This window comes from Oncorhynchus keta, chromosome 22, assembly GCF_023373465.1.
Source record: "Oncorhynchus keta strain PuntledgeMale-10-30-2019 chromosome 22, Oket_V2, whole genome shotgun sequence".
Taxonomy (NCBI): domain Eukaryota; kingdom Metazoa; phylum Chordata; class Actinopteri; order Salmoniformes; family Salmonidae; genus Oncorhynchus; species Oncorhynchus keta.
In genome coordinates, this window is record NC_068442.1 from 2483349 (window position 1) to 2509161 (window position 25813).

General features: G+C 42.8%; 1 protein-coding gene and 1 long non-coding RNA gene across 6 annotated transcripts in view; one reads left to right on the forward strand and one right to left on the reverse strand.

Moving 5' to 3' along the window:
• LOC118400885 (CCR4-NOT transcription complex subunit 4-like) overlaps positions 1–4260 on the reverse strand; it is a 34206-nt gene extending 29946 nt beyond the window's left edge. For all 3 annotated transcript variants that reach the window (XM_035797883.2, XM_035797882.2, XM_035797881.2), the window contains exon 1: positions 4117–4260. The gene's annotated coding sequence lies outside the window, so the exon portion shown is untranslated. The remainder of the gene's footprint in view (positions 1–4116) is intronic.
• A 197-nt stretch (positions 4261–4457) lies between these two features.
• On the forward strand, positions 4458–12839 carry LOC118400887 (uncharacterized). 3 transcript variants are annotated; one of them, XR_004829122.2, is made up of 5 exons: positions 4458–5636; positions 6410–6454; positions 6542–6603; positions 6765–6964; positions 7164–7525. It is a non-coding gene; the product is annotated as an uncharacterized LOC118400887 (long non-coding RNA). The 3 variants fall into 3 exon arrangements; XR_008075267.1 differs by adding an exon at positions 7536–12839 and having other exon boundaries at positions 4458–6603; positions 7164–7366; XR_004829121.2 differs by having other exon boundaries at positions 4458–6603.
• The last annotated feature ends 12974 nt before the right edge of the window (positions 12840–25813 follow it).

A 25813-nucleotide genomic window follows, 5' to 3' on the forward strand; every position in this document is an offset into this window, starting at 1 on the left:
ACAATACTCACCAGACATGTCACCCATTGAGCGTGTACTAAAGTGTGTTTCAGTTCCTACCAATATCCAGCAACTTCACACCTCATTGAAGAGGTGTGGGACAACAATCAACAGCCTGAAACTCTATGCGAAGATGTGTTGCGCTACATGAGGCAAATGGTGGTCACACCAGATACTGACTGGTTTTCTGATCCACACCCCTACCTTTTAAAGGTATCTTAGACCAACGGATGCATATCTCTATTCCCAGTCGTGTGTAATCCATTGATTAAGGCCTTATTTAAATTGACTGATTTCCTTACTTGAAATTGTTGCATGTTTTATATTTTGGTTCAGTGTACTTAGTCTGTTAGCTAACCCTTTTAGCTAACTCTTAACCTTAACCGCTAGCACCATCCACCTAGCTAGCGTTAATTCTTCACTTATCATGTTTAGCAAATTCGTAACATATCATACGAATTGTAATATATCATACAAATTAACACACCATACGAAACGTAACGTATCACCCTAAATGGAGTGTCTTGGATTTATGTACATAATAATATGAAATGCCCTGAGACCACATTGGAGCATCAGGAGTCAGATGGAAACATAATGCTATTTATTTACGGGAGCAGAAGGTCAGCTGGATCCATGGATACTTACAAGATGTTGACGAACACTCGCATACAAACACATAATTTAAAAAGAACAAACAAAATGGCCAAGTCACTGAAGCTACAACTGGCTTCTAAGGCAGAGTGCCTATATCTTTGAGAGAGTATCACTAATTCCTCACACAGCTGAGTTTTAGAGCGAGCCCTGGGACATGTCACTCCAGTCTAAGCTCACATTAAATGAGCCACCTGAACAGGGGTGTATTCATTAGTCAGATTCTGTTGCAAAACATGTCTGTTGCAAAATGTTTTGCAACACACCCTATGTAAAAAGCCAAACCCCTACCACTGAACTTTAACAGGTAGGCTCTTTCTCCAATTACATTATCTTATTCTATAATCCGTACTCTCAATACATTATACATTTCACCATGTAAAGACATATCACAAACATTGAACAAATAAAAAAATATTAGGAAAACACCCTCAGCTATGAGAATAGAGCATTTGAATTACTGAGAACAGTGCTGGATAGATATGTGACATGACCGGAGCGCACTCATCAGTCCTCAAACAATCTGTGGTGGAGAGTAAGCCGACACAGGATGGCTATACAATAATGTATCTCTTGATATTATCTGCGTTAAACTTTCTTCTCACGTGTGATATGTATTAGACCACATATGTCAGAGTCAAGGCCCGCGGGCCACATCCGGCCCACGAGAAGGTTTTTTACGGCCCCTGGGATGATCTTGATTTATTATTAGAACCGGCCCGCAGACCGCAGCAAGCCGGCAGCCCGCAGATCTTTTACACGCACCAATACTACATTTCCCACAATGCAACGGTGACGCACCGAGCAGTAGGCTGCTTCATTTCAATATTTATTGGCACAGCAGTTGTCAGCATCACAGTAAAATTAACTTTCAGATACCCATCAAAAATGGCAAAACGGAAGGTGGACACTGAGAACCGGGGTTTCAAACAAGGTGGGAGTCGGAGTATTTGTTCACGGAGGTAGCTGGAAAACCTGTGTCTTCTGTGTGGAGAAAGTGTGGCGGTACTGAAAGAGTATAATCTGAGACGACATTATGAAACGAAACACGCGGACAAAAACAAGACTATGGACATGGAACAAAGGCTACAAAAGGCAGAGGAATTAAAACGAGGCCTCAAATCTCGACAGGCTCTGTTCAAAAGCCAAATCACAAGGCCAGGCTGCTGTCAAGGCCAGTTTTATTTTGGCAGAAGAGATCGCTAAATCAGCCCGGCCATTTACGGAGGGGGATTTCATCAAAAACTGCATGATTAAAGTTTGTGACGAAGTTTGCCCAGAAAAAAGGCAACTCTTTTTAAATGTGAGTCTGAGCAGAAACACCATTGCCGAGAGAGTAGACCAGTTGTCCATCAATCTAAAAGAGCAGCTTGTGAAAAAGGGAAAAGATTTCATTGCATATTCCTTGGCTGTGGATGAGAGCACCGACATTTCTGACATTGCCCAGTTGTCAATTTTCATCCGCGGAGTGGACTCCAGCCTAAGCGTGACAGAGGAGTTTTTGGCTTTACGTCCTATGCATGGCACAACTACGGGGCATGATTTGTATGAAGAGGTGTCAAGATGTGTAAATGAGATGGAGCTGCCTTGGGAAAAACTCGTGGGTTTGACAACCGACGGAGCACCTGCGATGTGTGGACACAGGAGCGGACTGGTGGCGAAGATACGGGAAAAGATGCAAGAGGAAAACGCGACAGGTGAGCTGACAGCTTATCATTGTATCATACACCAGGAAGCGTTGTGCGGTAAAGCCTTGAAAATGGAGCATGTAATGAGCATCATCACGCGCACAGTTAACTTTATCAGAGCCAAAGGTTTGAATCACCGCCAGTTCAAGGCATTTCTGACGGAGTTAGAAACGGAGCATGGTGATTTGCCTTATCACACAGAGGTGCGATGGCTAAGCCAGGGAAAGGTGCTTCAAAGATGTTTCGAGCTTCGTGAGGAGATTTGTCTGTTCTTGGACAGCAAAGGGAAAGACACAACACAACTCCGAGACTAAATGTTTCTGTGTGAAATGGCTTTTCTGTGTGACATTACGAGTCATCTGAATGCAATGAACTTGCAGCTGCAGGGTCGGGATCGTGTCATCTCTGATATGTACAGTACAGTGAAGGCATTTAAAACCAAACTGACTCTGTGGGAGACGCAGATGCGGAAAGAAAATTTGAGCCACTTTCCCAGCTGCCAGACCATGAAAGAGAAGCTCTCTACCAGTGCGTTCCCGAGCGCACAGTTGGCTGATAAAATAGGTATGCTTGCCGCTGACTTTCGACGCCGATTTGCTGACTTTGAAGCACAAAAAGCAGGTTGGAACTGCTCGGTAACCCATTTGCTGTTGACGTGGAAAGCTCACCACCAAACCTCCAAATGGAGTTGATTGACCTCCAATGCAATGATGCACTGAGGGCAAAATATGCGGCAGTGGGTGCTGCGGAGTTCGCCCGTTTCCTCCCGACACAATGCCCCAGCTGCGCATCCAGGCTGCTCAAACGTTGTCTATGTTTGGCAGCACATACCTGTGTGAACAACTGTTTTCTTTGATGAACTTGAACAAAACATCACACAGAAGTCGACTTACTGCTGAACACCTCCACTCAATTCTGAGGATTTCCTCAGCTCAGAGCCTTACCCCGAACATTGATGAACTTGTGGAAAAGATGGGACACCACCAAGTATCACCCTCAACCTCAAACAAGTGAACATTACTGTGCAATCACATATTTAGAGTTTTTACTCAGTTCAAGTTTAAAAGTTAAAGTTTAATATTTGTTTTCACTGCATGTTACTTCTCCTTAAACAAAGTGTTGTTTTTGATTAATAGATTTTTGCACTTTATTTTATTGTATTTCAATCCAATTATATTTTAAAAATATTTCAGTTGAGTGGATGATAGAAAATTGCTATTATTGTTTTTTTCTTTGAAGTAAATTTAGCCCACTTTTGCTAAAATAGAAAATATAGGCTACTGATGGTGCCTTGAATACCGGTTTCTTTCATTTAATGTTCATGTTATGGGGATTTTTATATAAAGGAAATTTGTCTTTTGTGTCTGTTGAAAATTAAAGATTACTGACAGAGCCATAAGAAAATATTGCTTTATTTATCTGATCATATTGGAATATATTTGTTAGGTTTTCAGTAGGTTCAATTAGGTTCACTAGACTATATGCGTCATTTAAAAATTTTTCAATGAACATTCGAACAGTCCGGCCCTCGGCTTGTAGCTAAATTTTTTTATTTGGCCCTCCGTCCATTTGACTTTGACACCCCTGTATTAGACAAACGTGGGACATGTCTAGCAGTAGGCATATACTTGGAAAAGGAAAGCAACATGAACAAACATAGGAAACATTAGCACTGTGTTTGGAGCCAAGTGAGGGAAATGTGCATTCCACAGTCTATATTATATATGTCATTAATTTCCATTGATAACTAACTTATGTTAACACATCGGCCTACCTGTTCTGTGCAGTTCAGGGGTAGCCATTCAAGAATCGTGAGAGTTGATGGCAGAGTAAATCCAGAGATAATCAACCAAATAAGATCAACACCATTCTTGTAGACTAAGTGCACAGTTAGGATAAAAGCCCTGTCGGGAAATGTGTTGAGTGATACAGCTCACAACACTCAGCTGAATTTGATCGAAGTTACAGGATGTGCAGGCATGAACAAGGAAATGCCTTCAGGTACAAGTGAAGTCATTTTCTGGTGAATATGTTATTATACACATTAGCATTGGCAGGAAATGACAATGCTTGTAATTATCGGTCACTAGAGGGCAGCAGTAGCTAAATTTCTTTGCCCTAGTCTGATGAGTATTCCGTACCCACTATTCTATTTTGGTATCCGTAAATAGGCATACAGTAAATTGCAATTGCTTACATTTTCTTTCAACTATTTGAAGGGTTTTGTATAGTTGCATGTTTATTTGTACCATTTGGAGAGTAGCCAACCAATGCCATTCTGATTTGTATATAGTCCAATTGCTAAACTATATAGACTGCATAAACATGCATCCATTAATTAAACTTAAATTAAAATGTTGATTACTGGACGTACATTCAACTGCAGTCTAGCACTACTACTCCTATTCAGAGAATATGCCATTACTCATCAAAACCAGGTTGGAATGTGTTGGAAAATCCCTCAGCCATAACCCTAAAGGATATGTGTGCATTCAACTTCATTCAAAGGCTCAGACTGATCCATCAACAAGTTGCACAGGCTCAATTTTCCGTCAAACTTTTGGGGCACTGGGCAAATTTGAGGTCTTGTGAGCTTAAACTTGAACTTGTGCAACTTCCAGCACGCGTTTACAGTGAACGCTGAGGCTGTACCCTGACGCTGTAGCCAAAAGGCTATTTGAGCATAATGTTGGCCTACCAACAAAACCATTAGAGCAAATCCAATAGCAGTTTCACATGGAAATAGCTTTTGATTTCTATGAAGTCGCCTATATTCAGGCCTACATTGCATGAGACTTTTTAAAACGTTTTTACGTTATGAAAGGCTTGATATAAAAATGTTTTAACTTGGTCTGTAACACCACGGGCCAAATAGGTGACTGTAAATTGCATTGTGTTGTGTTCCATGATGCAAGAAGCCACTTAACAAAATAAAACATTATTACCATACAGAGAATTAGACAATGGATTATGTGCCTGTCTCAAAATACAACACATAAGACAAACTTTTTTTTTTTTTACCTCTCTGGCTTTCAAAAGACAGCTTGAAATGCAGCCTACAGGTTTATACACTAACATCAACAAATGTGCACAAGCATGGCTCAGCGCTGGAGAAGCACCTGACTGCAGTGTGCAGTTCGGGGCCCGGGCTCAATATGTGGCGGAGTCCAACGCGTTTAACCAGAACCCTTCCCGTCTCCTTCAAGGTCAGCCAAGTTGAGGTAAACATCGACGGTGTCAACGAAACTTAATCTTCATCGAACCTAACCTACGTGGATAAAAAATATAAACCATGTAAGTGAGACTGTCATTATGCATAATGTACGTCGTAATATTCCTATACCAGTGCAGTGGTATATTTTTACATGACCAACTACCGCACCGATGTTAGCATAGCTTTCATTAGCACCCATTTGCACGTGAGCAAGCTAATTGCTCACAATGAGCGAATCTTTACTTGGACACATTTTCCTACATGAGCAGTAAAGCCTATTTCTTCAATGTATGCCTTGTTGTGTTTGACTGGCTCTAAATGTGTATTGTTGGAGCCATTTACCTTAGTTACACATAGCAAGTCTACACAGTATATACAATAATGAAATCACCTGGTCCCAACATACATGGCAAGTCAAGAAAAGTAATTGTAACTTGTCCACACAGCAAACCTAAGTAAAATAAGAACAACTTCAAAACACATTTACGAAGAAAGCATACACATTGCTTTGAAACGGTGTCCAAGGAAAGATTTTTGGCATGTGAGTGCATTGATGTGAGAAATGGTGTGTTTGCAGTCGAAAAGAAATGTTCTGGTCCAGCAAAACCCATACATGTTGTGAAATACTTGTGCTAATTCAGTTCCAACTGTGTTCAAAACTGTTATGCATGCTGGAGTATAAAAAGCTGTGGAATTGTACTTTTTTTCTTTACTTTCACAAACACTGTGTTCACAGAAACAGTTGGGTCTTCTTCATCCAGAAATATATTCCTGGGGGGTATTATTACTATTTACGATTATCATTATTGTTATAACTATCAAACTTAACAACCTACTCTTTCTTTACGTACAGTACGCTCTGTACATTGCAATGGAAGCAAAGTGTGATTTCACTGAGGTATGTATAAATTATGACGTTCTCATCACTAGCGGATATAATGTTTTTTGGGATCCCCATCCGATTGTGTGATTTTCTTTTTCAAAGGAAAACATGCAGCAAATTAGGCGACGGTGGTGCCTAGTTCTCCTGCAGAACATTCCCATGCTGTAAGTCTTGAACATTATCAAAACTTTATTTGCATCCTTAAAATCACTTGTTTCATTGTAGCCAGACTGACCTGAATATATTTTCATATTGAATGTATATAATGTCATTCACTCACTAAGGCATGAAGAAGACTTAACCCCACCTCTCCAATATATTCTAGGATGATGTAGAAGACACCTCCCCAAGATGTCACATCAGCATCCAGCTCTGCAGGATCAGGTACTGTATAGGCTATTAGCTAAAGTAAGGTGCATTCTTGTACACACATCCCTAGAGGTTCCCTTACATTACTTAATGACCACAATCTGTTTTCTTTCTTGACAATACTGAAAACAAACTGCGTGGCGAGCTGTGAACTGGGTATGTATTCTGTGTATAATACTGAAGGCTGGATGCATGGCAAGATATAATATTTGTGATGTTGAGCAGTTGTAGATATTGAAAACCCCTTTAATAGTGGCTTTTGTTTGCATTGTTGTATTGTGAATTTGAGGTGTAATTTGACTTGATCACCCAATGAGGCCCTACTCCTAATATTTATTCTTCCTTTTTCTTCAAGGAAGTGGATGTTCTTCTAAGGGACACCCTAGAGGCAGCAAGGTGGTTGAACTCCAAACATTTAAATCTACTGTTTCCCTCCCTAGAAAATGGCTGTCTTTGCCTCTTTTTAGGAGCAGGAGTAAAGCCATTTTTGAGCAGTGGTCAAACCTTGTTTTTGTCTGCTGTGTTAACACAATTAATAATTGAAACAATTATGTTGTGGTCCTTCTGTAGCTCAGTTGGTAGAGCATGGCGCTTGTAACGCCAGGGTAGTGGGTTCGATCCCCGGGACCACCCATACGTAGAATGTATGCACACATGACTGTAAGTCGCTTTGGATAAAAGCGTCTGCTAAATGGCATATATTATTATTATATTATATTATGTTTAGTAAAGATGATGTAGAAGTCACCCGAGTCTCTGATCTCTTTACTGGAGCTGGTATAACTTAATGTACAAAGCTTGTCAGTATGTCTATATGGTATTATATGCGGGCGATTCCCTGATCCACCTCTACGCAGACAACACCATTCTGTATACTTCTGGCCCTTCCCTGGACACTATCAAACCTCCAAACGAGCTTCAATGCCATACAACACTCCTTCCATGGCCTCCAACTGCTCTTAAACGCTAGTAAAACCAAATGCATGCTTTTGAACCATTTGCTGCCTGCACCCGCACGCCCGACTAGCATCACCACCCTGGATGGTTCCGACCTAGAATATGTGGACATGTATAAGTACCTAGGTGTCTGGCTAGACTGTAAACTCTCCTTCCAGACTCCTATCAAACATCTCCAATCCAAAATCAAATCTAGAATCGGGTTTCTATTTCAAACCGTCGGCTTTCTACTTCAAACCGTCCCCTCGCCCAAACCCGGGCGCGAACCAGGGACCCTCTGCACACATCAACAACGGTCACCCATGAAGCATCGTTACCCATCGCTCCACAAAAGCCGCGGCCCTTGCAGAGCAAGGGGACCCACTACTTCAAGGTCTCAACAAGACAAGATTGAAACGCTATTTAACGCGCACCACCGCTAACTAGCTAGCAGTTTCACATCCGTTACACTTGTATACCATGGGTTTGACACAGTGTATACAAAACATTAGGACACCTGCTCTTTCCATGACAGACCGACCTGGTGAATCCAGGTGAAAGCTATGATCCCTTTTTGATGTCACTTGTTAAATCCACTTCAATCAGTGTAGATAAAGGGGAGGAAACTGGTTAAAGAAGGATTTGGTCGTAGGTGCCAGGCGCACCAGTTTGTGTCAAGCACTGCAATGCTGCTGGGTTTTTCACGCTAAACAGTTTTCCGTGTTAATCAACAATCGTCCACCACCCTAGGAACATCCCGTCAACTTGACACAGCTGTGGGAAGCATCGGATGGGGGTGCAACTCTATTAGGAAGGTGTTTATGTTTAGTATACTCAGTGTATGTGTACCTATGTTAGCAAATTGTGTAAGCAAAAATTACAGTAACACACCATGTGTTAACCTATTATGACTGGAGCAGACCAGCCCTGCTGGCTTTGTGTGAAGGTTTTGGTTCCAGCCCAGCACACCTAACACACCTTATTCAATTTATCAAACCTAATTAGTTGATCATTTAAGTGTGCTATTGCTGGGCTGGAATATAAATCTGCTCACTCAGTGGAGCAAGGTTGGCCACTGTTGGTATGGACTTTTTTTTTTCTCACCTGAAATGATGCTCTGGTGATGATGGCCAAGGGGGTGGCAGGGTAGCCTAGTGGTTAGAGCGGTGGACTAGTTCAAATCCCTAACCTAGTGGTTAGAGCTGCAAGATATAATTCCTGTGCCATTATTTTATATTATGTGATTTTATAGTAAGAAGATTATAAGTTAGCTGAATAAAATATAAAGGATCTTTTTTCCCATTCCGGAGCAAGTGAAGTGGCTATGTTGAGCGTAAAAGTTAATATTTGAAACTTATCTAGCATATAGGACCTATTTGGCAACTTTAGTTTTGAGTGATACTAACCTCAGAATGTCTTAGAATCAAAAACGTATATGGGCTGCATGATGATGATGATAATAATAGGCTATTTGGAAAAAGCCTTGCCCCAGGCACAGCTGTTCTCTCATCAAGTGATCATATTGTCATCCATCAAGACTATTCTCAATTTAAAAAATGTTTTACTAATATGTAAAATTAGTTTACATTTAGAATGGCCCATTATCAAGTGGGCAGGGGGGAAATTGTCAGCAGTATGCACTCCAATAGCAAATAGAGGCCGCTTTCCCACCAGTTCGTTGTTCAATGATGCTGGGTAGGCTTCTTCGGTTTTATAGCAGAGCATGTGCTTAATATGAGCAGCTGAGAAATAAACAAGAAATATAGTAGCAGCTGGGATCCTCTTATTTTTAGTGGCAACCATCAAAACTCTGCTTTCAAACATGATTGCATATAGAATTTCTGGTTTATAAGAACACTTATTTCACTCCACGCATCAACTACCGTTTTTGGCGCATGCTCTCGCTGCACAACCAGTGATATTCCACCCAAACTCTGTACGCCATGGGCTCGCCCACCGTGTTCCCGCGGCTTTCCAAGTGCTTAATTTGGTACGCCAAGTAAAAATCTGTTCGTGAACATCGATAGTAACCTTTTCAGAAGGAAACATATTTCACTATTCAACTGTTGACAGCCCCTATCTCTGCATGCTCGAGAGAGAAAGGAGATGGACATGTGCGGTGGGGAGATATTCTGTATAGCTAAAGATAATGTGTCAGCCTATTATTTATTAAAATATACAAAAATCCCTATTACTATGCTTTTCAAAATCAAATCAAGTTCACTATAATTGTAGGCCAACTCTATAAGACAACCTACACAATCAATGAACCAAAAGCATCGCCTAAGCTTATATGTTCTCTCCCAGATTCATGGATATAAAGTTTGGAGCATGGTATTAGGTAAGCAGTCCATCCGGTATAAATAATAATACAGTCCAAACTCAAAGGCGATTATTATCATTTGTTTAATTTTGGAGTACAAGCTAAACTAATTTAGCACCAAAGATGTCTTAAATCAGTTTTTATGTATGTTTTTCTGCCATGCATAATATGTGGTAGGCTATGTATTGTATATTGGCATAATCACGATCTGAATTTCGCATATATTCTTTTCAGGCATGGCAAGAGAAGTAGGTGAACCCATTGAAATTACCTGGATTTATGCATAAATTGGTCATAAAATTTGATCTGATCTTTATCTAAACCAGAACAATAGACACACATCGTGTGCTTAAACTAATAACACACAAATTGTTGAATGCTTTTGGTCTATATTGAATACATCATTTAAAAATTCCAAGTGTAGGTTGGAAACAGTATGTGAACCCCGAGGCTAATGACTTCTCCAAAAGCTAATTGGAGTCGCGTCAGCTAACCTGGAGTTAAATCAATGAGACGAGATTGGAGATGTTGGTTTAGAGCTGCCTTTCCCTATAAAAAACACTCTCAAAATTTGAGTTTGCTATTCACAAGAAACATTGCCTGATGTGAACCATGCCCCGAACAGATCTCAGAAGACCTAAGATTAAGAATAGTTGACTTGCATAAAGCTGGAAAGGGTTACAAAAGTATCCCTAAAAGCCTTTATGTTCATCAGTCCACGGTAAGGCAAATTGTCTATAAATGGAGAAAGTTCAGCACTGTTGTCCTGCGAAGATGACTGCAAGAGCAAAGCCACTGCTGTCCAAAAAAACATTGCTGTATGTCTGAAGTTTGCAAAAGTGCACTTGGATGCTCTTGAGGTCATGCATCTCAATCGGGTTGAGGTCAGGACTCTGACTGAGCCACTCCAGAAGGCATATTCTGTTGAAGCCATTCTGTTGTTGATTTACTTCTGTGTTTTGGGTTGTTGTCCTGTCGCATTACCCAACTTCTGTTGACCTTCAATTGGCAGTCAGAAAGCCTAACATTCTTACGCAAAATGTCTTGATAAACTTGGGAATTAATTTTTCCATCAACGATCGCAAGCTGTCCAGGCCCTGAGGTAGCAAAGCAGCCCCAAACCATGATGCTCCCTCTACCATACTTTACAATTGGGATGAGGTTTTGATGTTGGTGTCCTGAAAATCGAGTGCTGAGTATCAGGCCATTAGCGACCTGATGGTCATTAGTGAGTTGGGTACTATCGATTTGTGTCCAGAGTGCATAAGAGGAGATTACTCAGTGGTCACATGGAATTTTACTGTGACCATGACTCATGACTGCCGGTGTGGTGGTAATGCAGTCACCGCAACAGCCCTATTCAGTAATCATCTCACTTGTTAGCTGGCGGTAAACTATGTGGCCATTGACGACAGCAGTGTTGATCAAATGGAAAAATATATTCTTATACCACTTATTGGTTTTTCTGAGCACATCCCACAAAGAAGTTTATCATGTCTGCCTTATCTGCTGCACCTATTTTGCGGTTACGTTTATAGTCATGCATACAGTCTGGTATGGTGGTTCTCTCTTCTCCAGTAGCTCCAAGGCATAGCGATTGGTCTCCTCAACTATTGTATGTCTCAGTCAGAAACAACTTGAAGCACTCTGCCTCCAGAGGGAGATGGCAAGGGTTTTTACACTGAAGACTGGGACTTATTTACAGATTTATTCAGACGCTTAGCTATGAGACTCGATTTGGGCTCAGGTGCATCCTGTTTCAATTGATCATCCATGAATGGAGTCCACCTGTGGTAAATTCAATTGATTGGATATGATTTGTCTACAGTATATAAGTATATAATACTTATTTTCGACCATAATTTGCAAATAAATTCATAAATCCGACAATGTGATTTTTTTCTCTTTTTTTCTCTTTTTTTGTCTGTCATAGTTGAAGTGTACCTATGATGAAAATTACAGGCCTCTCATCTTTTTAAGTGGGAGAACTTGCACAATTGGTGGCTGACTAAATACTTTTTTGCCCCACTGTAAGTAGGCTAGAAGGATGTGTCTGCATCGAGTAATTGTCTCTGGCCCCCTCCCAATTATGGGGAGTGATGAGCTCTACAGCAGGGTCTCACAACTCAATCTCTGGTTGAAAACTGTATTCTGCCCCTCCAAAAAGATAGAATTTGTATACAATTGGCCTCTAAACCTTCAAGCTGCATACTGGACCCTATTTCAACTAAACTACTGAAAGAGCTGCTTCCTGTGCTTGGTCCTCCTATGTTGAACATAATAATTCCTCTAATTATTTTGAAAAAAGCTGTTGCGCAGCAACTCACTCCCTTCTTGAAGACAAACAATGTATACAAAATGCTTCAGTCTGGTTTTAGACCCCATCAAGGCACTGAGACTGCACTTGTGAAGGCAGTACATTACTTTTTAATGGTGTCAGACTGAGGCTCTGCATCTGTCCTCGTGCTCCTAGACCTTAGTGCTGCTCTTGATACCACCGATCACCACATTCTTCTGGAGAGATTGTAAACCGAAATTGGTCTACACGGACAAGTTCTAGCCTAGTTTAGATCTTATCTGTCAAAGATATCATTTTGTCTCTGGATGGTTTGTCCTCTGACAAATCAACTGTACATTTCAGTGTTCCTCAAGGCTCCGTTTTAAGACCACTACTGTTTTCACTATATGTTTTACCTCTTGGTGATGTCATTCGGAAACATGTTAACTTTCACTGCTATGCAGACGACACACAGCTGTCAATGAATCATGGTGATATCCGCACTTCGGTCCGCAGGTAGTATAACTTTTCATTACATTTCATTACATTTCATTATAGTACAACGGTTTGATTTGTCTAATCTTAGCAATTTCTTCTTAGCTAGCTACATAGCCGTCTTTGTATCAAAGATAATTGCGTAATTATCGTATTTCGTCGTCCTAACGTAGTCTGCACTGCTATCTGCCCAGCAGCTAGCCAGCTAGCAAACGTCCACCGTCTACCGAATAGCAGCACTGTAGAAACTATTACACTCAACTGAACGACTTGATTAGTGTAGTGTTAGCTAGCTACATAGTTGTCTTTGCTGTCTTCGTATCCAAGATAATTGTGTAGTTTAGAGTGTGTAGTCTTAGAGTGATTATCTTAATTTACCGAGGTTAGCTAGCCAGCTATTTGTCGTCCTTAACGTAGGAGACACTGCTAGCTAGCCAACAGCTAGCCAACGTCTACCGAATAGAACTTCCGCACTCAACAACCCGGTCGCATTCCGCTTCGCTCCACAGGTAGTATCACATTTTCATTTAATTTCATTACAGCACAACGGTTTGATTTGTTTGATCGTAGCTAGCTACATAGCTAGCTACATAGCCGTCTGTGTATCAAAGATAATTGTGTAGTCTAGAGCGATTTTCTAGGTTAGCTAGCCAGCTATTGTCGTTCTTTTAACGCAACGTAACGTAATCAACTCTGCTAGCTAGCCAGCTAGCCCCCGAATAGCAGCACTGTAGAAACTATTACACTCAACGGAACGACTTGATTAGTGTCAACAACGCAGCCACTGCCAGCTAGCCTACAAAGTCAACAACGCAGCCACTGCCAGCTAGCCTACTTCAGCAGTACTGTATCATTTGAATCATTTTAGTCAATAAGATTCTTGCTACGTAAGCTTAACTTTCTGAACATTCGAGACGTGTAGTCCACTTGTCATTCCAATCCCCTTGCATTAGCGTAGCCTCTTCTGTAGCCTGTCAACTATGTGTCTGTCTATCCCTGTTCTCTCCTCTCTGCACAGACCATACAAACGCCCCACACCGCGTGGCCGCAGCCACCCTAATCTGGTGGTCCCAGCGCGCACGACCCACGTGGAGTTCCAGGTCTCCGGTAGCCTCTGGAACTGCCGATCTGCGGCCAACAAGGCAGAGTTCATCTCAGCCTATGCCTCCCTCCAGTCCCTTGACTTCTTGGCACTGACGGAAACATGGATCACCACAGATAACACTGCTACTCCTACTGCTCTCTCCTCGTCCGCCCACGTGTTCTCGCACACCCCGAGAGCTTCTGGTCAGCGGGGTGGTGGCACCGGGATCCTCATCTCTCCCAAGTGGTCATTCTCTCTTCTCCCTTACCCATCTGTCTATCGCCTCCTTTGAATTCCATGCTGTCACAGTTACCAGCCCTTTCAAGCTTAACATCCTTATCATTTATCGCCCTCCAGGTTCCTCGGAGAGTTCATCAATGAGCTTGATGCCTTGATAAGCTCCTTTCCTGAGGACGGCTCACCTCTCACAGTTCTGGGCGACTTTAACCTCCCCACGTCTACCTTTGACTCATTCCTCTCTGCCTCCTTCTTTCCACTCCTCTCCTCTTTTGACCTTACCCTCTCACCTTCCCCCTACTCACAAGGCAGGCAATACGCTCAACCTCATCTTTACTAGATGCTGTTCTTCCACTAACCTCATTGCAACTCCCTCCAAGTCTCCGACCACTACCTTGTATCCTTTTCCCTCTCGCTCTCATCCAACACTTCCCACACTGCCCCTACTCGGATGGTATCGCGCCGTCCCAACCTTCGCTCTCTCTCCCCTGCTACTCTCTCCTCTTCCATCCTATCATCTCTTCCCTCTGCTCAAACCTGCTCAAACCTTCTCCAACCTATCTCCTGATTCTGCCTCCTCAACCCTCCTCTCCTCCCTTTCTGCATCCTTTGACTCTCTATGTCCCCTATCCTCCAGGCCGGCTCGGTCCTCCCCTCCCGCTCCGTGGCTCGACGACTCATTGCGAGCTCACAGAACAGGGCTCCGGGCAGCCGAGCGGATATGGAGGAAAACTCGCCTCCCTGCGGACCTGGCATCCTTTCACTCCCTCCTCTCTACATTTTCCTCCTCTGTCTCTGCTGCTAAAGCCACTTTCTACCACTCTAAATTCCAAGCATCTGCCTCTAACCCTAGGAAGCTCTTTGCCACCTTCTCCTCCCTCCTGAATCCTCCTCCCCCTCCTCCCTCTCTGCAGATGACTTCGTCAACCATTTTGAAAAGAAGGTCGACGACATCCGATCCTCGTTTGCTAAGTCAAACGACACCGCTGGTTCTGCTCACACTGCCCTACCCTGTGCTCTGACCTCTTTCTCCCCTCTCTCTCAGATGAAATCTCGCGTCTTGTGACGGCCGGCCGCCCAACAACCTGCCCGCTCGACCCTATCCCCTCCTCTCTTCTCCAGACCATTTCCGGAGACCTTCTCCCTTACCTCACCTCGCTCATCAACTCATCCCTGATCGCTGGCTACGTCCCTTCCGTCTTCAAGAGAGCGAGAGTTGCACCCCTTCTGAAAAAACCTACACTCGATCCCTCCGATGTCAACAACTACAGACCAGTATCCCTTCTTTCTTTTCTCTCCAAAACTCTTGAACGTGCCGTCCTTGGCCAGCTCTCCCGCTATCTCTCTCAGAATGACCTTCTTGATCCAAATCAGTCAGGTTTCAAGACTAGTCATTCAACTGAGACTGCTCTTCTCTGTATCACGGAGGCGCTCCGCACTGCTAAAGCTAACTCTCTCTCCTCTGCTCTCATCCTTCTAGACCTATCGGCTGCCTTCGATACTGTGAACCATCAGATGCTCCTCTCCACCCTCTCCGAGTTGGGCATCTCCGGCGCGGCCCACGCTTGGATTGCGTCCTACCTGACAGGTCGCTCCTACCAGGTGGCGTGGCGAGAATCTGTCTCCTCACCACGCGCTCTCACCACTGGTGTCCCCCAGGGCTCTGTTCTAGGCCCTCTCCTATTCTCGCTATACACCAAGTCACTTGGCTCTGTCATAACCTCACATGGTCTCTCCTATCATTGCTATGCAGACGACACACAATTAATCTTCTCCTTTCCCCCTTCTGATGACCAGGTGGCGAATCGCATCTCTGCATGTCTGGCAGACATATCAGTGTGGATGACGGATCACCACCTCAAGCTGAACCTCGGCAAGACGGAGCTGCTCTTCCTCCCGGGGAAGGACTGCCCGTTCCATGATCTCGCCATCACGGTTGACAACTCCATTGTGTCCTCCTCCCAGAGCGCTAAGAACCTTGGCGTGATCCTGGACAACACCCTGTCGTTCTCAACTAACATCAAGGCGGTGGCCCGTTCCTGTAGGTTCATGCTCTACAACATCCGCAGAGTACGACCCTGCCTCACACAGGAAGCGGCGCAGGTCCTAATCCAGGCACTTGTCATCTCCCGTCTGGATTACTGCAACTCGCTGTTGGCTGGGCTCCCTGCCTGTGCCATTAAACCCCTACAACTCATCCAGAACGCCGCAGCCCGTCTGGTGTTCAACCTTCCCAAGTTCTCTCACGTCACCCCGCTCCTCCGCTCTCTCCACTGGCTTCCAGTTGAAGCTCGCATCCGCTACAAGACCATGGTGCTCGCCTACGGCACCTCAGTACCTCCAGGCTCTGATCAGGCCCTGATCAGGCCCTACACCCAAACAAGGGCACTGTGTTCATCCACCTCTGGCCTGCTCGCCTCCCTACCACTGAGGAAGTACAGTTCCCGCTCAGCCCAGTCAAAACTGTTCGCTGCTCTGGCCCCCCAATGGTGGAACAAACTCCCTCACGACGCCAGGACAGCGGAGTCAATCACCACCTTCCGGAGACACCTGAAACCCCACCTCTTTAAGGAATACATTTAGGATAAAGTAATCCTTCTCACCCCCCTTAAAAGATTTAGATGCACTATTGTAAAGTGGCTGTTCCACTGGATGTCATAAGGTGAATTTGTAAGTCGCTCTGGATAAGAGCGTCTGCTAAATGACTTAAATGTAAATGTAATATCCCAAAATTGCCCTCCCTGGAAACCTGTGTTTCAGACATAAGGAATTAGATGGCGGCAAATGGTCTACTTTTAAACTCGGACAAACAAGGTCTTCTGTTGAATCTGACAATTAATCTTGATGGTTGTACAGTCGTCTCAAATAAAACTGTGAAGACCTTGGTGTTACTCTGGACCCTGATCTCTCTTTTGACGAACATATCAAGACTGTTTCAAGGACAGCCTTTTTCCATCTACGTAATATAGCAAAAATCAGAAACTTTCTGTCCAAAAATGATGCATAAAAATTAATCCATGCTTTTGTCACTTCTATGTTAGACTACTGCAATGCTCTACTTTCCGGTTAAAGCGCTAAATAAACTTCAGTTAGTAATAAACACGGCTGCTAGAATCTTGACTAGAACCAAAACATTTGATCATATTACTCCTGTCTACACTGACTTCCTGTTAAGGCAAGGACTGGTTTAACTGCTAACCTAGAAAGCATTACATGGGCTTACTCATATCTTTCCGATTTGGTCCTTACGTACATACCTACACGTACACTACGGTCACAAGACGCAGGTCTCCTTACTGTCCCTAGAGTTTCTAAGCAAACAGCTGGAGGCAGGGCTTTCTCCTATAGCGCTCCATTTTTATGGAATGGTCTGCCTATCCATGTGAGAGACGCAGACTCGGTCTCGACCTTTAAGTCTTTATAGAAGACTCTCTTCAGTAGGTCGGTCCCATGATTGAGTGTAGTCTGGCCCAGGAGTGTGAAGGTGAACAGAAAGGCACTGGAGCAACGGACCGCCCTTGCTGTCTGCCTGGCCGGTTCCCCTCTCTCCACTGGGATTCTCTCCCTCTAACCCTATTACAGGGGCTGAGTCACTGGCTTACTGGTGCTTTTCCATGCCGTACCTAGGCAGGGTGCGTCACTTGAGTGGGTTGAGTCACTGAGGTGATCTTCCTGTCCGGGTTGGCGCCCCCCCTTGGGTTGTGCCATGGTGGAAATCTTTGGGCTATACTCTGCCTTGTCTCAGGATGTTAAGTTGGTGGTTGAAGATATCCATCTCGTGGTGTGGGGGCTGTGCTTTGGCAAAGTGGGTGGGTATATATTCTGCCTGTTTGACCCTGTCCGGGGGGGTCGTCGGACGGGGCCACAGTGTCTCATGACCCCTCCTGTCTTAGCCTCCAGTATTTATGCTGCAGTAGTTTGTGTCGGGGGGCTAGGGTCAGTCTGTTATATCTGGAGTATTTCTCCGGTCTTATCAAATGTCCTGTGTGAATTTAAGTATGCTCTCTTTAATTCTCTCTTTCTCTTTCTTCCTCTCTCTCTTTCTGTCTTTCTTTCTCTCTCTCTCTGAGAACCTGAGCCCTAGGACCATGTCTCAGGACTACCTGGCCTGATGACTCCTTGCTGTCCCCAGTCGACCTGGCCGTGCTGCTGCTCCAGTTTCAACTGTTCTGCCTGCGTCTATGGAACCCTGACCTGTTCACCGGACGTGCTACCTGCTGTTTTCAACTCTCTAGAGACAGCAGGAGCAGTAGAGATACTCTGAATGATTGGCTATGAAAAGCCAACTGACATTTACTCCTGAGGTGCTGACCTGTTGTACCCTCGACAACCACTATGATTATTATTATTTGACCCTGCTGGTCATCTATGAACATTTGAAAATCTTGGCCATGTTCTGTTATAATCTCCACCCGGCACAGCCAGAAGAGGACTGGCCACCCCTCATAGCCTGGTTCCCCTCTAGGTTTCTTCCTAGCCTCTGTGCTTTTACACCTGCATTGCTTGTTGTTTGGGGTTTTAGGCTGAGTTACTGTACAGCACTTTGTGACATCAGCTGATGTAAGAAGAGCTTTATAAATACATTTGATTGAAATACATTTGATTGAAAAGCAAAGTACAGAGAGAGCGTTGATGAAAACCTGCTCCGGAGCACTCAGGACCTTAGACTGGGGCTAAGGTTCACCTTCCAACAGGACAACAACCCTAAGCACACAGCCAAGACAACGCAGGACAGGAGTGGCTTCGGGACAAGTCCCTGACAGTCCTTGAGTGGTCCAACCATATCCCGATCGAACATCTCTGGAGAGACTTAAATAGCTGTGCAGCGACGCTCCCCATTCAACCTGACAGAGCTTGAGAGGATCTGCAGAAAAGAATGGGAGAAGCACAGATGTACCAAGCTTGTAGCATCATACCTAAGAAGACTCAATGCTGTAATCACTGCCAAAGGTGCTTTAACAAAGTACTGAGGAAAAGGTCTGAATACTTATTTAAACTTGATATTTCAATTTTACATTTAATACATTTGCAAAAACTTAAACCTGTTTGGGGTTAAACCTGTTTGCTCTGTCATTATTGGGTATTGTGTGTAGATTGAGGAGGTGGAAGAAAAAAAACAATTGAATACTTTTTAGAATAAGGCTGTAATGTCACAATGTTTCCAAAGGCACTTTATAATGCATTTTTTTGTTTGTTGAATAAACCATCAATAGAGTTGAAATTGCAATGGGACTTGCATTTTATTGGGTACATGGGAATTTATCTGCAAAAGTCATTTTTTATGAGCACTACATCATCACTCATCACAGACTTTTATCCACACCAAGTCAATTTGATGGAAACGCATCTGGTGCGTGCGAATATATTGTGTTTATGCAGCAGGTGCCTCAGATTTCAGTAGTGTTTTCCTTGGTTTTCATGAATGCTTCTTCGCATTGTTCTGTCCATTTCCATGTTTGGTCCTGACAAAGCAACACTGATGCAGCAGTTTCGGGATAAAGCATCCGTAGTAATTCTGTAATCCTATGAAAGAACGTAGTTGGCTCACGTTCTGAGGAGGTGGGGTGTCCTAGATAGCTTTGACCTTGGACGGAGCCTTGTGACGGCCCATATCGTTGATGACGTGTCCACGGTTTTCAACCGATGATGGGAAGAATGCATATTTGTCCTTACAAACTCGCAGTCCGTAGTACTTCAATCTCTGTAAGGTTGCATCCATGTTCCGGAGATGGTCCTCTTTACCAGTAACGAGCATGTCATCCAGGTAGCATTGTACTCCTGGCAATCCACTTAAGATCTGGTCTATCGCCCTCTGGAACAGAGCTGGCGCTTGTAATTCCTAACAGTAGACGACAGTACCCTTATGTGTCACGACAATCAGATATTTTATCCACCCCCAGGTAAGCCCGCAAAAAGATTGTCGATACAGTGCCTTGCGAAAGTATTCGGCCCCCTTGAACTTTGCGACCTTTTGCCACATTTCAGGCTTCAAACATAAAGAAATAAAACTGTATTTTTTTGTGAAGAATCAACAAGTGGGACACAATCATGAAGTGGAACGACATTTATTGGATATTTCAAACTTTTTTAACAAATCAAAAACTGAAAAATTGGGCGTGCAAAATTATTATCCAATGTAAAAGTATAAACCATTTCAAATTCCTTATGAAGCAAACCAGAAATCACTTTTTTTTTTATTGAGAGATAGCCAGAGGCACACTCCAACACTCACATTGTGTTTGAGTCCGCCAGATCAGAGGCAGTAGGGATGATCACATGGATGTTCTCTTGATAAGTGTGTGAATGATATCATCTTCCTGTCAATAAGTAAGGAGTACTTTTGGGTGTGTATGGAGTAAAAAGCACATTATTTTCTTTAGGAATGTAATTGAAAAAGTAATGGTAAAGTAAAATACAGATTCCCCCGAAAAACAACTGAAGTACTTTTGCTCTTTTGTGTAGCTTCACTCCGTAGCCCACTAGTCTGTCTGTAATGGAGTCATTTTAAAACATTGTTAAACTCAGTGCACTGGTAGTTTATTTCATGCAGCAGCAAACATTGTCACTGATTCCTCCCGTGGAACCTAAACCTTTTAGCAATAACTAGTGTCCATTCGGTATTTCCACAATATCCCCACACATCTTAATACCTGGCCTGTCTGTCTTTAGCAGGCTGCGTAGTAAATTAAGTGTATTTGGCCATATTATACAAAAAAATGGAGGCACAATTTCATCCTCGTCAATGGCATTTGCAATAACATAATATTCAAACCGTTCTGTGTATGAGCTCCGCTGGTCAAAACTTTCAGCAGCAATTTTTCATTTCTCAATAGGCTCCTGATTGTCACTAACTTCAATATTGTCCACAGTCATGTGATCTTCTTTCACCTCACTCACTGACATTTCATCCTCAAGTTCGCTCATTGAGCAGTTTTGAAATCCAAACTTCGTCTTCACAGTTGAATACATGTCCTTTCCTTTACTCACTCCTCCCTTTTCAATCACGTTGTTTTCCCACTCCGACATCCGTCACGAACCCTTTTCTGCCATCCATGACAATTCTAACTTTCTCTCTTAGCTAGCTCGACTATGCACTTGCCTCTTCTAGCAATACACTGTGCTAACATTAGCCCAGACCAGGGGTCCCCAATTACATTCAGCTGAGGGACAATTTTTTTTTTGACGGATGGGCGGTCATGACTACAGAAAAAAGTTAGAAATAATTAGTACACTGTAAATTGAATCCCAAAAAAAGAATCCCAAACAGATATTTAGTATTTGACAAAAACAGAAACATTTCAAACCTTGATTATATTGGGAGACGATCACATATGGCTCTCTATTTATGTGCGGGAATACTTGGGAACAGATATCCTAAATTAAAATCACTTTGAGAGGATTTCCTGTAGATTTTACAGTATTTTATGTCCAACAACTAAAATGTATCACACACGGGATGAATTTCCAGGAACCCTGGCTTAGACTGTACTATGTAAAATAACACTTTTAAACATGTAAAAACTGACTTATTCCAGACAGCATAGATACTGTAGGTTCAGACTTACTCGTCGACACACTTTTATGTCTCGTTATGTCTCGTGGGTTTCATAACCACGTCTGCATAACAATTAAATACTGATGAGACGGGAATCAGTTCAACCATTTATATGAACATTTGTATGTGTTATAGATGAGCACGTTGATATAAATAGTTGAACGGTTCCCCATCTCATCACACAACATTATTTCCTGGCTCTTACAGGTGTTTCTGTACTGTTCACTGACAGTGAGCTAAGGAGTATGTCCCACATGGCACCCTATTCCCTACATAGTGCACGTTTTTTTGACCAGGACCCATAGTGACCTATGTAGGGAAGAGAGTACTTATATGTTTACATACCCTACATTACTCGTCTCATATGTACATAATGTACTCGATACCATCTTCTGCATCTTGCCTATGCCGTTCTGTACCATCACTCATTCATATATTTGTATGTACATATTCTTCATCCCTTTACTCACAAGCATTGCGCCACACTCGCATTAACATCTGCTAACCGTGTGTATGTGACAAATAAAATGTGATTTGATTTTGATTTGATACTACTTGGTACACAGAAAGAGTTGCCAGACTAGTTTGCATAACAATATGCCAGATAGACTAGCCTGGTCCCAGATCTGTTTGTGCAGTCTTGTTACAGCATGCGTGGCAATGACCATGCGAGTTGACAAGGCAATCACATAAAGATCTGGGACCAGGCTACATATTGACACCTTCCACCTGGCTGCTATTTGAAACCATGCCCTAGAGGAAGGTGTATTTGGTCTCAGTGCCAAAACAGTACCAGTGTGTGAGCACGGAGCAGTGTGTCAAATCAAATGCGCGCTCCAATCCAGTTCAGACAGACAGACAGACACCTTCACGGGGCTTGTTGTTTTTGATCGTTAATGTAAAAAGAAAATACATGTTACAGATGTGTTTCGTTTACAGCTAGGAACAGTGGTGGTGGTGATCTTCATAGCAGAGTGTTTGGACATAAAATACTGTAAAATCACCAGGGAAAAAAAGCTCAAAGTGATTTTAATTTCGGAAATCTGTTCCCAAGTATTCCCACGCATAATACAGAGGCGTATGTGATCATATCCCAATGTAATCAGTATTTGAAATGATTCTGTTTTTGTCAAATAGAAAATATGTTTGGGATTCTTGTGATCAATTTGCATTCTACAAATTATTTATAACTTTGTTCCGGGCCCCCGACCATCTGCTCAAGGAAAAATCGTCCTACAGCTGAATGTAATTGGGGACACCTGCTCTATGTACTGGTATTTGACAGAACGATTACCGGATTACCTATTATATTACATTGCATCTCGGTTTTAACAGTATGATCCAAGCAGTGATTCCTCACTGTGTGCCTTTAAAATCTATTTTTCTAGAGAAACTGGTATCACATGATGGTTCCACGTTGATGGTCTTAGAGCAGGTGTTCTTAGATATCGGACCGTTCTGCCGGTTTGTCCAAAGTATACATATGTTTTTTTTAAGAATCAAACTTATTTTTCAGAAGTAGTTTCATGGCACGGATGTGTGTGTTCATGCATACACACTGTAACTGTATGCAACGCGTGTAAGTGTGTTCGTAGGTGTGTCTGCTAACGCGTGACCTGTGTACACCTTTTTCCATCTGCATAATCTGGGAATGGGATCCATATCAAATGGATGTGTCACACTGTAGGCTGAGAAACAACGAATGTTGGGATGTATTCTATGAAATGTCAGAAGTAGGAGAGGTGTTGCAGGGGTCTATTTTAGTGAGCCATTCACATTATGTTTTCAAGACATGAATCTTTCCTTGAAAAATCATTAAATACTTTTTCCCTCTCCCTCTTCTGACACTTCTCTCACTCTCTCTGATTGTCATCACCTTGAAGGTAAGTTTGACACATGAATCAAGTTATAATGAAGCTATGCAAACATCGCTATACAGGGAAACTATCAATTGGAATGAATCAGAAGTTACATTGAGCTGGGTGAACGGACTATGGAATGACAGTCATCCGATATGCTGTAATAAAAACAAGGCCATGCTCATGATAAAAAAAGAATGGTCCTCCCACATCTAAAATGGCACCAACCGCCACTGCTCTCTACCTCTTAGGCTGCCAGTCCACCTGCCCGAAGGCTATGTTTTGATGCAGGGATTAGTGAAGATTGCATATCAGTGCCACCTAATGAGGGATGATTATTTATCTTTTTATGAGCATGGACTCAATGTAACGTCTATAGGTTTAGGCTACTGCATGATACTCAAATTTCCCCTGTACCCGTCATGAGGTTGCTACAACCTAGCCTATGAATGAAAGTTTACAACGTAGGTGCAATAATCAAGAGAATTGAATATTCAAGGTGACAGACAGTAGTGACACATTCAATATCGCCGTGCACACCCTTGCCTGCATTTAGTTGATCTAGGGTGCAATAATTAGTCCAACAGTTACAAATGTGAGTTTCTATTGGACAAATTCAGGTATGTTTATCTCTGTTTCGTTGTGTTTGCTTCCATTTAAGAAACGCTTTTCAACAGAATATTCGGAATGAATACATCCCTGATCACACGCAAACACAATTCACTTTCATAGCAGCCACATAGAAACAGCATGATCACTTTTCTCGTTGTATATAATTTCTTCTCGCAACTATCTACACGCTTTCCTCCTCTCACCTTTTCCCTTTGCCTGTGGACTTCAGTGCACAATACATCAGTTGTCTGTGACTAGGCGGAAAAAAACTTTCCAAGTCAAACCTTTCCTATCATGACCGTTAATCGCTAACGCACAGCCTACATCGTTGTCAAGTCATACACCTATTCGGCACATGTGACAAATACAATTTGATTTGACAGTCAACATAGCTACTATAACGAATGCGTTAGTAAACCCCGTACAATCATGCAGTACAGTGTACAATCAGAAAGCAGTTCAGCAGAACCCTGGTGGGCCCAGTGACAGTAAATTCATAAAACCAAAAGCCTTACCTTGACTTGGAAGAGTTCCAGTGTTGGATAGCCATAACCAGCTAACTAACATAGCATCCCTCTCTGTCGGAGTCAGGCGTTTGAGTAGGCTAAACTAGCTAGCTGCATTTGCTAGCTAAGGGAAAGTCTCTCTCTCTCTCTTGCTTCTCCTTAATTTTGGAAGAAATTAATTTGTTCCAAACTGTTCAACTATTGTCTTTCTCTCTCTTTGAGTCAACTACTCACCCCATTTCATGCACTGCAATGCTATCTAGCTGTAGCTTATGCTTTCAATACTAGATTAATTATCTAATTGTTTTGATTGGGTGGACAACATGTCAGTTCATGCTGCAAGAGCTCTGATAGGTTGGAGGACGTCCTACAGAAGTTGTCATAATTACTGTGTAAGTCTATGGAAGGAGGTGAGAACCGTTAGCCTCCTGGGTTTTGTAATCGAGTCAATGTATCCAGAAGAAGATAGAAGCTAGCTGTCCTCCGGCTACACCATGGTGCTAACCTACAATGTGCTGTTGAGACTACTAGAGACCATCATGGCAAAACAGTATGTTTTAATCAATTATTTGGGATGTGATTATATTTAGTTTGGATTTATCTGAAAAATTATAACTTTTTATACGTTTATTTTTTCTGAAATTCTCTGAGTATGGTCCTCCCCTTCCTCCTCTGAGGAGCCTCCACTGTTGCATATTAATGTGAAGGACTGTGACATGGATACCACTGTGGCTTCTCTTATTTACATTAGGGAATCTGTGTTACGCAATTGCTTTTGCTGTGTGCATGTGTGTGTGTTTCTTAGTCAGAGCAACTGTCCGAATGTGGTCAACAATGCTGTGACTTATTCTGACCCCTCCGGGCCACACAACCTGATCTCCTAACTCCAGAACATGGCACTTCATTAAGGGCCAAATGTAATATGAAGCTTTTTACACCCACCGCCTGCCAAACATGCAATGGCAGGTAACAACTTGAAAGAAAAGGAGAGCCGCACACTTTAGGAGCTCAGATGCAATAATTTAATAACCTAATAGCCAACGTTTCGACAGACAAGCTGTCTTAATCAGGGTTTCTTTCGCCTCCAGGTAACAACTTGACCCATGACCACTTGACCCCT